The sequence below is a fragment of the Armigeres subalbatus genome, chromosome 1, assembly GCF_024139115.2.
Source record: "Armigeres subalbatus isolate Guangzhou_Male chromosome 1, GZ_Asu_2, whole genome shotgun sequence".
In the NCBI taxonomy this organism is placed as follows: domain Eukaryota; kingdom Metazoa; phylum Arthropoda; class Insecta; order Diptera; family Culicidae; genus Armigeres; species Armigeres subalbatus.
The window spans coordinates 309,165,672-309,177,869 of NC_085139.1; the positions used below are offsets into that span (position 1 = coordinate 309,165,672).

Sequence of the window (12,198 nt, forward strand, 5' to 3'; positions counted from 1 at the left end):
TCCAGCCCGACTTCCCGATAGTATTATTTTCCTTTTCCCGAAGGGATTCATCTCGGCTTTGCCGGTGGATCTATCGTGGCTTCGTTACAGATTTCTTTCCAAAGGGAACTGTTTGGGCTATCCAACGGGATTCGTATCCGACATCCCGACGCAATCCGGTACTGTTTCGAACCGGATCCTGCCGGGAACCCGGATTCCGTTGGGAATCCAAAACTTGGATTCCGTCAGGAATCCGACACTCGGATCCCATCGGGAATCCGACACTCGGATCCCATCGGGAATCCGAAATTTGAATCCAGTCATCCGGATCCCGTCGGGAATTTGGAGAAGGGTCTTTTGGCCGTTACCCATTCGACCGAAAGCTATTTGGACGAATGCCACTAGCCCGAACAAACCATTAGGCCGAAACTCATTTGGCTGAAAGTCATTTGACCGAACGGGTCATCCAGCCGAATAGGACATTTGGCCAAAAAGGTTATTTGGCCGAATAGGACATTTGGCCGAATAAGTTATTTGGGTTTCGGCCTAATGATTTGTTCGGGCTAATGGCATTCGGCCAAATAGCTTTCGGCCAAACGACCCTTCCCCGAATTCTCGACAGGATCTGGATGACTGGATCCAAGTTGCGGATTCCCGGTGGGATTCGAGTTGTGGATTCCCGACGGGATCCGAGTGTTGGGTTCCCGAAACGAACCGGTTCAAAGTGGTACCGGGAGCCGGATCGGATTTCTTCCGGTTAGAAGATACGAATCTCGTTGGGAAGCCGAACAGAACAGTTCCCTTTGGAAAGAATCCGTCTCGCTTCTCACTCGTCATTTTTCACTTCTCACTGTGAAAAATGAGTAGTGAGACGTCTCATGCCATACTTCGCACTACTTACTTCTTACAGTTAGAAGTAGAAAATAAAGAGTGAGAAGTGAGACGTCTTACTTCTAAACTCTCGCTGCTCACTGGGAAAAGTAAGAAGTGAGAAGTGAGACGTCTCACTTCTCACTTTTCACAGTGAAATTTTCACTCCTCATTTCACACTTCTCACTGTAAAAAGTGAGAAGCGCGAAGTAAATAGTGAGACGTTTCACTACTCACTTCGCGCTTCTAACTTTTTACAGTGAAAAGTAAGTAGTGCGAAGTCTTTCTTCTCACTGTGAAAAATGAGAAGTGAGTAGTGAGGTGTCTCACTTCTCACTTCGTACTACTCACTTTTTACAGTGAGAAGTGGGAAGTAAGCAGTGAGAAGTGAGACGTCTCACTTTTCACATGACCCATTCGGTCAAATGACTTTCAGCATAATGGTCTGTTCTGCCAAATTGTATATTCGGCCAAACAATTTTCGGCCTAGTGGCCTTCGTCTAAATGGCATCTGGCCGTATTAGTATTCGGCCAAATGGCCATTCTCCCGGAAAACCAATACCCGGACCTTGTCGGAAGTTTGATACTCGGGTCATCAACGGAAGCTTGAGTCAAAACTAAACGGAAATCGTCTCGGACTCCCATCGGGAAACTGAAGGAAATGAAGATACGAATTCCTTCGAGGATCCGTTACGCATCCCGTCGGGAATCCGGTGTGGATCCCAACCAGTTCCGAGATGAATATGTAACCGTTTGGTTACAAATTGTAGATTTTTTTAGGTATATTGTTGTATGTTTCGGAACTTTCACGTTTCTCGTATAAAACAGCAGAGCTACCACAGGGCCCTCCTTAGCCGTGTGGTAAGACGCGCGGCTACAAAGCAAGACCATGCTGAGGGTGGCTGGGTTCGATTCCCGGTGCCGGTCTAGACAATTTTCGGATTGGAAATTGTCTCCACTTCCCTGGGCATAAAAGTATCATCGTTTTAGCCTCATGATATACGAATGCAAAAATGGTAACTTGGCTTAGAAACCTCGCAGTTATAATAACTGTGGAAGTGCTTAATGAACACTAAGCTGTGAAGCGGCTCTGTCCCAGTGTGGGGATGTAATGCCTATAAGAAGAAGAAGAAGTTACCACAGAAGCGTTAGGGTTGTACCGCTGTCTATACATGAGGGTGGTACCAAATATCCAACATGGCATCATGATTCTGCAAATTTCATGTTGGATGAAAAATGCAAATTAGCGAGAATATTATTAAGGGAATTCTTTGAAAAGAGAAGCCATTGCCAAATTTCGGGCTTTTAATATCAGGCGTCCGTGTGCTGTAGACGTGTCTTGAGTGCAGTGAGAACAGTGACCAACTCCCCCCTTTTTCTAGCAGGAGCTAAATAACACATTGGGGAAAAGAGTTCAGGACCACTTCTTTTTCTACGTCTTTTTCGGACTGCTTTTCCGTCCAGCACACGGTTTGGCCCGCGAAGTCATTTGGCTTCCGCGCCTAATCCGTCAAGGATTGTGACGTCCTTCACTGGACGATTCCTCGGGCAGTAGGCCCTAATCGTCAAGGAGGAATTCCCCTCTCGGCCGTCCAAGGTGGCTAAGCCACGGCCGGTCGATCGCGCCTACGAGGGAAGACGCCTGCTCACCATCGTGCAGCAACGCCCGCTGGTCTTGTTGGACGACAATCGTCCGCCTTGCCACCCGCTTCGCTATTCTGGCGAGAATTCTGGCCGCACAGCTGGACTGGAGTCACTGTGCAGGCTATTCCGGCCGGTAAAATACATAGTTTTATTACACAGAACAACACGCACACGCCACAAATAGGAAAAATAAAATTATACAAGTAAAGTGAAAGTTCCTGTGTTGTTAGTTTTTGTTTACAGCGAAAAACCCTTGATTACCCAGTAGTTAGCCGACCCTGGGATTGCCGGAGAGTCTCTTGTGTCCTGGTCTGGCCTAGGTACTGATTGATGACGATTCAGGGAAACAGTAGTTTCAAATCTGAGACCGGATTCCGCGACGGACCAGGCATTGGCATCACAGGATTTGATTGGCAATCAGTCTCAAATTCTTGTCCGAAATCCGTCTTGGATTAACGATCTCGAACTCTCGTCAGATGTCCGTTTGAAGTCCTTTTCAGATCCTCCACGATATCTGTTCAATATTCTCGATGCAATCCAACTCGGTAGTCTAACACGGAAACGGATCTGATACAAATCCTACTCAGGTATCCGAGACGTATCGGTAACAGACGTCCGATGGGTATCAGTCTGAAACTTCCGTCCGGAATTCGTCTCGGTATCACTTTGGGAATCCGTTCCGTAGTCCCGTCGGGAATCTGTTTTGGACTCTTGTTGGGAGTCACTCACGGATTCCCGATGGGAATCCATCTCGGACTACCGATGAGAATCCGTCGACGATCAAGTTTATCGGGACTTGACGGGACTCGTTTCGATTCTCGACGGGATCCGTCTCTGAGTTTCCACCGGATCTGCCTTGGATTCTCTACTGAGACAGAAATCCGAACCGGATCCGCGTCGGACTCCCGACGGAAATCCGTCTCAGACGTTCATCTCATATTCCCGACTCACGTCTGGAATCCGTCTTAGGCTCCAGAATGGATCCGTTTCAGATTTTCGGTGGAATTTCGGTTTCTTGACGGAACCAATTTCAGATTTTCGATGGGATCTGTATCAGATTCTCAGTGGAAACCTTCTCTGATTCTCGTAGGGATTGGTCACGGATTCTACACCAGACTACCGTCGAAAATCTATCTTGAACTCCCGATAGGAATCCGTCTCTAACTCTCGACGAGGATTCGTCTTGAACTGCTGACAGGAATCTGTCTCGAACTTATGTCTGCAATCCGTCTCAGGTTTCCGGTAGGAATCCGTTTCGAACACCCATCGGGATTCCCAATGGGATCCGTCTCAGATTCTCGATGAGACTCGTTTGGGATCCGTCTCATATGCGGAAAGGATTCGTCGAGATCCAACAAGGATTTCGGCAGCAATCCGGGACCGGCCTGAGACCGGTTTCCGAAACTGATCCGCCTAGGACTTCCGTCGGCAATTCTCGTCTCAAAGGTGCGTCGGGAATCCGTCTCAGACTCCCGTTAGTTCGTGTTTGACTACCGACAGAAATCTGTCTCAGCCTCCCAAGAGGGGATTCATGTCGGATTCTCGATGGATTTGATAAGATTTGTCTCGGATTTATTATTTGCAAACGAGTAACCATTTTTGGATTCGCAATGTAATCTGGTTTCTCCAGATCAACCTTGTTATCCGAAGTGAATTCCATTGGCAATAGGAGAATTTTTGTGGGATTTCAAGTCATTCGCGAGCTGTATTTCTTATGTCCGAAACAGCGCCTTATTTACACAAAAAAGCCATGTCTGAAGGTATTCTACTTCTGTTATAGATCATTTGTACTTGTGTCCAAATTGGCTTTATTCATATTCAGGCTGTTAGAACCATCCGAAACGGGCCTCTTGGTACTATTTTTGTTATGACCATGAGAGGATATGCTCTGAACCCTAAATAAGTTTCATATCTAGATTAATTCATCTCACCAGTCACGAGATGAGCCAGCCTCGGGCTGAAAATCTCGTTAACCTTGCTAGTGCATTGGGGTCTATTTTGGCCTAGAGATGATTTAAAAACGTTGTAGTTTTGTCACAAAATAAGGTAGGGACTTGAAATTTTCTGACTTTTCCTTTGGAAACGAAAAATTGAGGGAACGCAACAACAACAACAAAAGACACATTGTGCATGAGCGGGTCAAAAATGACCCCAACCTCATCAATCGCTCCCAAAAATTCATTTTCGAACCAATTTCCAATCTGTTGTAACCAAATTATAACAAATGTCGTTACGGACTGATTTTTGAAATTAAGCAAATCTGGCTCCCAGTAATCGGTTTTAAAGGATCGTAGATTCTTAGGCCTATTTTGGCGTGATTTCTAAACCAACATTTGAAAAGGGCATAACAGCCAAAATTTAATCCTTCTGATTCTTTGTCCCCATACATAGCTTTATATGTAGACGGAGAATCAGAAGCAGTAAATTTTGGCTGTTACGCCCTTTTTCAAATGTTGGTCTAGATTTATTGCTTTTCCAAGGGTAATTTTGGAAATGCTCACAATTTTGTTGGTGCTAAAATCCCAATAAAATGCACCAATTGTCTATTTTGCATGGATCATAACAATTCCCCATTTTTCCACGGTCCAGTGTCATTATGGGAAGCGGGTTTATTCAAAACTTTCCATTATCGAGCTATGAGCAACAAATGATTGTGGTGGATATGTGCGGCAACCGGAAGTCCTCCAATAGATTCGGAACATCCGTAAAAGTGGTGAATTGGATCTCATGAAACTGATCATAGAAAAACGCGGTTTTTTCTAAAGATAAAGTCAAACCTCCATGAGTCGATATTGAAGGGACCGTCGACTCATGGAAATATCGAGGTGTGGAATAGAAAATCCTCGAGTAGCTGTTTCAAGGGACCATCACGGTAACCCAGAAAATATATTTCTATTATGGCATAATTTGGCATAATTCCAATTCCAAATCACGACAAAAATTTGCCCAATAATCCATGTTCCTTCGCAATCGATTCCAAGGAACTAGAATGGCTAAAATACAAAAAATTAGTCCGTGGAATCCATATCTTCAATTTGCTTCTAAAAGTTTGAACATTCGTTTGAAAATGAGCTTTTGGGGACGAATTGAAGTTGGAGTCGTTTTTGACCCACTAATGCACAACGTATCATTTTTTTTTAATGCACTAGGAAGGTTAATAAAGATAAAAAATACATCTGTTATAAGACGAGTTTAGAACTATTCCGTTTAATTCCACCACTTTGTAAGCTTTTCAGATACGTATTTCAACCTCAACTGCAAGGCCGAGCGTACTTGACCCGATCAAGTGGGATCCGTTTCGCTATTTCCGGAATCTGTCTTGGACGAGACGCTGAAGACGGCCTTACAATGGAGGATGAAATATAATCCCGACCAACAGTTTGGGTTCTCTCTCGAAAAATATAAGCAAACGTTTTGGCCGTATTTTTGGCGTCTTACATCCGATTTTGTATATTGTTTGATCAGTGCAAAGATTATGAGTAGGTATTTAAAACGAACAATTTTTAGTTCACTTGTCATAAGACGAGTTTGTACAATCCCATTGAATTCCACCACTTAATTGTATCTTGACAGATATTTCGTATTTCGACCTCAACAGTAAGGCCGACTTCAGTGTCTCGTACTTGACTCGTTGAGTTGCAGCAATCAAATCAGTCCGAATTTTGCTGCTAGGGACCTTGCACTTGATTATAAATTTTGATTTTTTTAAACAAAACTATTTTTTTTTCTCCGAAATTTCATCAATGGCTTTCAAAAATAATTAAAGTTGGGTTTCATTCCACTTTTTATTTCGAAATTTTGTGGGCTCAATTTCAAGAGAAAAAAACATATTCTCATAAATTTAAGAAAAAATTGTATCTTAAGGTAATATTTAAGTGCTTAAACAATTCAAAATTGATCGTTTTAATAATCTCATAATCTTTGTACTGATCTAACAACATAAAAAATCGAAAATCGGCGGCAAAAATAGGGCCAACATTTTTTCAATTTTTTTCGAGGGTGAACTTAAACTTTTGGCCGGGTGTGTGCGTAGTCCTACGATACTTTTGCATTCAACCTGGGTTTTGATTAAATTTTCTTGGAATGGATACTTACCTGGAGCAAAGAGATATTACGGCATAATTTCGGTTTGTTTCAGCAAACGATTGTATCAATGATACGCACTACTAGCGATTTATATACTGCTTATGATCCCATATCAGTCCCATATTTTTGCTGGATTTCCTATTCATATGGGACAAATATGCTATGGGCAGTATAGTTACGACATCAAGATTTTCCTGAACAATCAATTCAGTTTGTAACCAAACGATTGATAAAAATCCAGATTAATCCACCTAGCGGTAATGGCGCGTTTCTCGCCCTTCGTAAAAAGGGGTCCGCTTGAAAATAGATGGTCAAACAATATACTTATTACATGAGTAATAGTTTCAGAAACCCCAGAACGATTTTTTTTCGTGTTCAGGTGTGCCACTGCGACCTGTTACTAGATCTATTGTAGCGTTACCCGTATTCTTAGTGTTTAAGTGCATGTCGAATTATTTCATTACTATTGATAAGCAATGCAGTATCGTTTTCGATACAGTTGTTGTTTTGTTTTCTCAAGAGCAACATGACAAGGTCCCACTATTTAGACCCTTCACAGAGAGCAAACCCATTGAAGGCGCGCCCCTTATCAATAGGAAATCAATCCTTTCTTGAGAAAACAGAACAGTGATACTGTTTTTGGCCATGCATCGGAGCCCTAGCCACATCCTTGTCTTGTCTTTGTCTTAGACGACTGCCATCCGAGAACAAATACACCCTTTGAGAAACTTGAGAACCGAGATAAAAATAAGAAAGAAAATTTTTGCAACCTTCAAATCATAAAGTAGAACCCTACATGCCATTTGTTTGCAATGCTTAGTGGTTCATCATATGGTTATATTTTTTGGGAATATTTTTTGGGTTCCTGCGCAATTTGTGTTCAATCCGAACACAATCCGGGGGACCTCAGGAATGGCCATTCCCTAAATAGAGCCAAAATAGTTCATGTGACGCCTCAAAATCACAAAACAATGATAAGAATAATATTTTAAGGGGTTCCTTGGCCACTTGGGTTAAAAAGTGTCATTTCATAGGTCTTCGGATTGTGACCGATGTTACCGGATTGAACGCAAGTGGCCCAGGAATCCTTAGAATATTATTTCCTCATTGTTTTGTAAATCCATGATGTTCGATGTGTGACATGTTCTGTTTTGACTCAATAAAGGAAGTGGCCATTCCGCAAGTCCACCGGATTGTGCCACTTTTATATCGGATTTAACTCAAGCAGCCCAGGAACCCTACAAATAGCTTTCTCATCATTGTACTGTGAAATCATGAAATTTAAGGTGTTACACGACGTGCTTTGACTCAATTTTCCATTCTGTCCTCTGGAATGAACCCGAGTGGCCCAGGAACCGAAAATATCATTCTTATCAACACTTTGTGAAATCATAAAGTTTGAGGTGTCACACGACCTTCTTCTTCTTCTTCCTATTGGCATTACATCCCTACACTGGGACAGAGCCGCCTCGCAGCTTAGTGTTCATTAAGCGCTTCCACAGCTATTGACTGCGAGGTTTCTTAGCCAAGTTACCATTTTTGCATTCGTATATCATGAGGCTAGCACGATGATACTTTTATGCCCAGAGAAGTCGAGAAAATTTCCAATCCGAAAATTGCCTAGACCGGCACCGGGAATCGAACCCAGCCACCCTCAGCATGGTCTTGCTTTGTAGCCGCGCGTCTTACCGCACGGCTAAGGAGGCCGCACGACCTGTTTTGTCTCAATTTTGGAAATGGCTATTTCGGAGGTCCCGGATGCTCGGTACCTCAGTACCCCAAATGTCAGTAACCAGAATGGGACACTATCCCGAAATCCATTACCCCGAAAACATTTCGAATCTTTAATAGTTCATTATTATGTCTAACACCAACATATGTCGACGAGTCGAAAAATGACAATCTTGGCAAAGAATTAAAAAATAGAGTTACTTAGAGAAAAGCATTAAAGATTCTGTTAAACCAATAGTTTTGGTTTTTCGTCTAAGGGTCAATTTCTTGGTTGTATGACATTCGCCAGAAAGTCATTTGCCAGAAGGCCTTTTGCCAGAATCAATTTGCCAGAATGGACCATTCCCCAGAAAGTCGTTTGCCAGATTGCACCATTCCCCAGAAAGCCATTTGCCAGAATGCACCATTCCCCAGGATTAAGGCAAAAATGGCGGATGTGATCCTTTCTTTCAAATAGGTGTTTGCCCAGATTAAGGCAATGGTGGGTGTGATCCCTTCTTCCAAAATAGGTGCTTACCCGGATTAAAGTAATGGTAGATGTTACTCCTTCTTTAAAAATAGGCATTTGTCCGGATCAACGCAATGGTTGATGTAATTCCTTCTTTAAAAGTAAGCGCTTGCCCGGATTATGGCAATGGTGGATGTGATCCCTTCTTTAAAAGCAGGCACTTGCCGGGATTAAGGCAACGGTAAATGTGAACCCTTCTTTAAAAATAGGCGATTGCCAAAATTAAAATAATGGTGCATATGATCCCTTCTTCAAAAGAAGGCGCTTGTCCGAATTAAGGCAATGGTTAATGTGATACCTTCTTTGAAATTAGGTGCTTGCCCCGATAAAGGCAATGGTTGATGTGAACCCTTCTTTAAAAATAGGTGTTTGCCAGGATTAAGGCAATGGTCGATATGATCCCTTCTTCAAAAGAAGGCGCTTTTCCGGATAAGGGTAATTGTGCATGTAATTCATTCTTTAAAAGAAGGCGCTTGCTCGGATTAAGGCAATGGTGGATGTGGTCCCTTCTTTAAAAGTAGGCGTTTGCCTCAAATGAAGCAATGATGGATGTGATTCCTTCTTTAAAAGTAGGCGCTTGTCCAATTTAAAGCAAAAGTGGATGTGATCCCTTCTTTGAAAATAGGCGTTTATCAGAAATGAAGCAATGGTCGATATGATCCATTTCTTAAAAAAAGCTGCTTGCTCCGATTAAGGCAAGGATAGATGTTATCCCAGTGTCCTCCTTAGCCTAGCGATAAGATGCTCGGCTATAAAGCAAGACCATGCTGAGGATGACTGGGTTCGATTCCCGGTGCCGGTCTAGGCAATTTTTGCTTTGGAAATTGTCTGGACTTTCCTGGGCATAAAAGTATCATCGTGTTAGCCTCATGATATACAAATGCAAAAATGGTAACTTGACTTAGAAACTTCACGGTTAATAACTGTGGAAGTACTAAATGAACACTAAGCAGTGAGGCGGCTATGTCCCAGTGGGGATGTACTGCCAATTCTTTAAACGTAGGTGGTGGCACGTGTCCGTGTTTGAATATGTCAATTGTGGATATGATTCCTTCTTTCAAAATAGATATTTTGCCTAGACTTGTAGATATAACTTCTTCAATGAAAGCAAATGGCGTCTAGTATGACTTAAAATGATATTATCCAATTGTAGATATGATTTAATTTTGAAATGAAGTCTGCGTGTGGAATGAGACGAAGAAATATGATATCCATTCGTAAACAGTTTGCTTGGGATTGGATGGGACAAATATGATTTTTTTGATAAATAGTATCCATCTTTCTGAAAATTGTCTAACATGTTGAATAATCCCTTTTATGAAAATTAATTATACCGCAAATCCCTCCATCACAAAATAATGCAAAATTACCTTCTTTATATTTTTTTCTATTCTTTAGCCATCAATAATAATTGGAATTTCCAGTTTTACTATTTCTGGGGAATGGCTTTCTGGCATATGGTCCATTCTGGCAAATGGGTTTCTGGCAAAAATCGTTCTGGCAAATTGATTCTGGCAAATGGTTTTCTGGCAAATGTCATACAATCAATTTCTTCACCTCCGCTTAGTGCTTAAACCTGGTTTAAACGTATGGGTAAGCACCGCTTACGAGTTAAGCGGAGGTGAAGAAAACGGCCCTAAGTAACTTAAACTGTCATTCTACCTTATTCTACGAAATGGAGCAAAAGAGCCTTCCTTAAATGAACGCCTCTGCTCGGTATAAGTCACAGAGGGAAAATATTGCCTGCTTTAAATGACAATTATGCCTTTTTAAAAGTAACGCGTCTGCCCGATATAAGCCGAACAGAAATGATGCCTTCTTTAAGTCAACGCGACTTCCCGAAACAAAGAAGATCTCCCTCTCTTTTATACACACCCTCTTACTCACTCACTTTCTCTGTCACACTAATTATTACTCACTCACTCACTCTTATTCAATCACCCACTCTTACTCACTCCACTTGCACTCACAGTGACTTACTCCTTTACTCTCAATCACTCGCTCACTCTTACTCACTTACTTCTACTCTCCCACTCTTACTCGCTCATGCATTCACTCTTGGTCACTCACTCACTCTTACTCACTAACTTACTCATTAACTATACTAACTCGATTTACTAACTAACTTACTCTTACTCACTCACTCACTCTTACTTACTCACTCACTTTTACTCACTAGCTCACTCTTGCTCATGAGCTCCTACTCACTCGCTCATCCATACCACTCATTCACTTTTACTCGCTCACTCACTACTGCTCGCTAATTTTATCATACTTATTCACTCTCTCTTACTCACTCAATTTTACTCATGCACTCACTCTTACTCACTAACTTACTCGCTCCCCCTTACACAGTCACCCTCTCTTACCTAAAGGCTCTTACCCTAAAGGTAAAAGAAACGAAATATGCGCAAACCCCACTTCAGAGAAATGCTAATAACTTAGCCGGGCAAACTCTAATCTTCTCGCGGTTTTCTGCATAACATTCTGTATTAAATTCTTCAAGATCTGAATGAGTATCATAGTTCTTAATCGTAAGTTGTGCCTTCCAACTGCAATTCACTGTTTTTGGATGTTTTTGCATACATTTTTGCATATAAACTTCCAACGAGTTTAGCACCGCCCAAACGTTGACCGATTTGGCTGAAATTTTGTCCAGTTCAAGATTTTCCTATTGTCACGTAACAGATAGTCCACATTTATCGTGAACGGACACCTAATTCTTTTTTTGCCATTCGATCATTATATAGGGTGGGTGTACCAATTGTCGCCATACATAAGAACAACTATTTTTAAAAAAATAAGTAAAAGGCATGTGGGTGGACTTTATATACCAAACAAAAGGTTTTATTTCCTGCTCCTTAGAACAGCTGTGAAAACCACAATAAAATTTGTTATTATCCTAAAAATTGATTAATCCATAATAGGAACGCATGCACCAGTTGTGGCACTATTCTTAATTTTGGTTCCTTATTTGGCAAATCCCATTGTTTTCTTATGGGACTGGCCAAATAGGGACCACTAGTGCGACAACTGGTGCAAAGGACGTCAAAAATTAAGCAAAATCAATTTTTACAATTATGCTTTGCTTGTTTTGGAGGAAATCAAAGGTGTTATCGTATCATATGAATATGTTTCATCGATATGAACTTGGTTTACGGTGATTTGATTGGCCATTTGGCATATAAAGCACTAGTGCGACAACTGGTGCTATAGCCACAACTGGTACACCTAGCCTAGCCTGAATCAGGGCGATATTTATCTATTTTTGAAAACACCAGGACCACCTCTCGACGAAGAGTTTAAAAAGTATTTTTTCACGGTTTTGTGAAGGACATATGTTGCAAAAAGTGTGACAAAGGGGGGAGGGTGTTTCAAAA

The 12,198-nt window shown here is 41.8% G+C and overlaps 1 protein-coding gene across 2 annotated transcripts in view; it reads right to left on the minus strand.

Annotated features, from left to right (window-relative positions):
• The window catches only part of LOC134207902 (zinc finger protein 2), a 75,069-nt gene that overhangs the window by 44,356 nt on the left and 18,515 nt on the right, over positions 1 to 12,198 (minus strand). The gene's annotated exons all lie outside the window — the stretch shown is intronic.